General features: G+C 40.9%; 1 non-coding gene across 1 annotated transcript; it reads left to right on the forward strand.

Annotated features, from left to right (window-relative positions):
- The first annotated feature begins 2,069 nt into the window (after window positions 1–2,069).
- Trnat-ugu (transfer RNA threonine (anticodon UGU)) lies at window positions 2,070–2,144 on the forward strand. Its single transcript has one exon. It is a non-coding gene; the product is annotated as a tRNA-Thr (tRNA).
- Window positions 2,145–3,347: the final 1,203 nt, after the last annotated feature.

A 3,347-nucleotide genomic window follows, 5' to 3' on the forward strand; every position in this document is an offset into this window, starting at 1 on the left:
CGCAAATTGCGGTTAATATTACTAAATGATACATGCGACGATAACGCCCGATATCCAGCGGCGTATCTTAAAGTCCGCGCCGATATTCGGGAATTCGCTCGTGATTTGTTTGGACCAAAGCCGGGCCGTGGTTCCCTAGAATAATTTTTAAATCAACTCCGGGTTGTATATTAAAAATTCTAAGCCCGCTCATGAAAGTTCGCCAGATCCGCACTCGACGACTGCTTGATCGCGTACTCGAGCAACACGGAAATAAAAAAAAAAAAAAATCTTATGGGACTTAACTGCTAAGGTCATCAGTCCCTAAGGTTACACACTACTTAACCTAAATTATACTAAGGACAAACACATAAACCCCTGCCCGAGGGAGGACTCGAACCTCCGCCGAGACCAGCCGCACAGTCCATGACTGCAGCGCCTTAGACCGCTCGGCTATAAATTTTTGTTCTAACAAAGAGAAAACATATCATGCATAATGCAACAAGGTTATTTGCTATGTCAAAACATATTTATATCTGCCTCATTATAACTCATTACCTATAAAATGTTGTACATAATTAAATTCATTACTCTGTAAATAATAAAATTTACACTTAGAAATCTGAAGTTGATATGACGTCATGAGTCACTACTTGTTTCGACTCCCCTACACTCACGTGACACAAAGTAGATCCGACTATTTTGGACATTCTCATGTAATGCGACATTGCCCCCCAAACCTTAATATCTTTGAGAGGGCACAGATATTGGAGGTTTCTCTGAACGATGGTAATGTTGTGTTGTGTACTCTTTGCTTCTGAACCAGTCATTTCCGGATTCATACTACAAGTTATGAACATCGTACATCGATCTTTACAGCATTGGTTAAATGTGGGGCCTAACAGGATTTGCCCTTTAAATAAACCACAAACATCATAATAATTGTCCACAATTTTTAAGCACTTTTTCAAACAAATATTACACTTTCACTCCACTACACTAACTTCACAACACTATTAGTTGAGAAACCTTTCTTTAACTGACTGCATAAAGCAGGGATTGAAGCCAGTTTCGATGGAAAAATGACGAGGCAGCGGCTGCCACCGAGCTGTTCAGCCTGCTAGACAGCCCGGCCATCTTCTTCGGCTATTCGTCGTTCGACGATCCCGCTACTGCTGCTCATCGATGGGGCGATTCCAGATTTTAAACAGGCCGCTAATACTACCGGGTTATTTAATAGTTCAGCTGATATGGTCTTCTCTGTTTCTCAACAGTGCGTCTTTCGATTTTCTATGGTCAGCATTGTATCCTTGACATTTCATGTTTATCAACACGTTGCATGTGGTAATGTAATCTCTTCCAGCTTTCATCTACAGATATATAGAGAATGATTTCCAACTTTAATTTAATATGAGATATTATCATTATTAATACATCTTAGCACTGGTGCACACTTACTACACTCCATTTGTTCATTGTTGAATACAGACTTCACTATCATGCGATACATACTACGAATCTGTTGTGAGTTCTCCTCAATGTTGAACTGGTTTATCCTTCATAGATACAGTGAGCATATTTATTTTGTTTTTGCTTGCAAGTCACATTTACATTATGTCATAATTTTCTTCCATTTTATATTAAAATCCTTTACTATCTGCCGTTGTTTCTAAATTACTTCGGTGAACCATTCCAGCTTTTCCCTCATTTTCGTGTTTACACGATGTTCGTTCTCCCATTTCATACATTTTCAACATGTCCTCAATAAAGTATATCAACGCCTGTTTGCAGCTTGGGTGTCCAGTTAATTAGCATTTCATTTCTAGCAAAGCTGCATGGTCATCAACGGTAACTGTTCTTTCGGGAACAGATACTACCGTTATATGTAGTTTAAGTATGTCTACACGGCCATTGACCTTCTCGTGCGAACGTACACGCTATGCCCGAACTCTTACGGGACTTGCTAGATTAATCTGCCACGAGTAATGAGTATGATGGGCAAACATGTAGTAGGCGCCCTACGAATGAAGTGGTGTGGACATTTTGGGAATGTGAGTCTCACGGGGAGCGTGCAAGGGATAAGCCCCTGTGCCCTCGGTGGCTCAGATGGATAGAGCGTCTGCCATGTAAGCAGGAGATCCCGGGTTCGAGTCCCGGTCGGGACACACATTTTCAACATGTCCCCAATGAAGTATATCAACGCCTGCTTGCAGCTAGGGTGTCCATTTAATCAGCATTTCAATAATAGAACCATCTAATTCTCAATATTTAAGCCCTCTCTTGGCTGTCATAAAATCGAATGGTTATGCAAGACTAGTTCTTAACGCTAGGGAAATTAACAAAATTCTTATTCCAGTACAAACGAGACCCGAGAATTTAGAAGAACTTATTCAGAAGTTTAATGGTGCCCGCTTTTTGACATCCCTGGATATGAGGAGTTCCTACTGGCAGACGAGAATATCACCTGAATCTCGAAAGTTCACTGGTTTTATCTTTCGTGGGAGAAGCTATCTATTCACGGCTACGGCATTAGACTTAAACATCAGCGGAGGAGTGTTTATTTGCGTATTAGATACCGTACTAGGACGAGATCTCCTTGACAAATTTACTTTCTATATAGACGACCTTTTGATGGCGACTACGACGTGGGAGGAACATCTCGATTTGTTAGAGAAAGTATTAATGAAATTCTCAGAGTACGGAGTGACAGTGAATCTGAAGAAAGTCAGAATTCGCCAAAAATCAAATAAAGTTTCTCGGACACATAATTATGCCGAACGGAATTATTCTCGACCCCAAGAAGACGAATGATATCAAAAAGTGCCCGCACCCCCGGAGTAAAAAAGAATTAAAGTCTTTTTTGGGGCTTGCTTCAATCTTCCGTCGATTTCTACATGGCCAAATAATTAGCCAAGACTGTTTACTACAACTATTGCGAAAGAACATTACCAGGAAATGGACCCAAGAATGCCGCGAAGCATTTGCATTGCAAAGGACGCTTTAGAAACAGCTTTAGGTGCCACATTCTTTCAAATAGGTGATCCACGTGCCTTGAGCAGCAACAAAATTATAGGGTTCGCAAGTAGAACATTGTCTAAATGCACTTGGTCCTTGCACAGAAATACGTTTTCAGACGTAGCGATTACGTAGCTCTGTTCACAGTACTTACTCTGTACAAGGTCAACTCTATGTCGTATCTGTTGCGTGGGTACAGTTTCAGTAACAACGTCGTACCATTTACATCGGACATCTGTTGGTAGCCTTGTGTTATGAATGTTACTCTAAACTAGCGTCCAATCGGAAGCAGGATATTTTCTCTCCAAGTGGCAAGACTATGAAGTTTGTAACAGGCAGCAGTAAAAAACTCG

Source organism: Schistocerca cancellata, chromosome 7, assembly GCF_023864275.1.
Source record: "Schistocerca cancellata isolate TAMUIC-IGC-003103 chromosome 7, iqSchCanc2.1, whole genome shotgun sequence".
NCBI classification, from domain to species: Eukaryota; Metazoa; Arthropoda; class Insecta; order Orthoptera; family Acrididae; genus Schistocerca; species Schistocerca cancellata.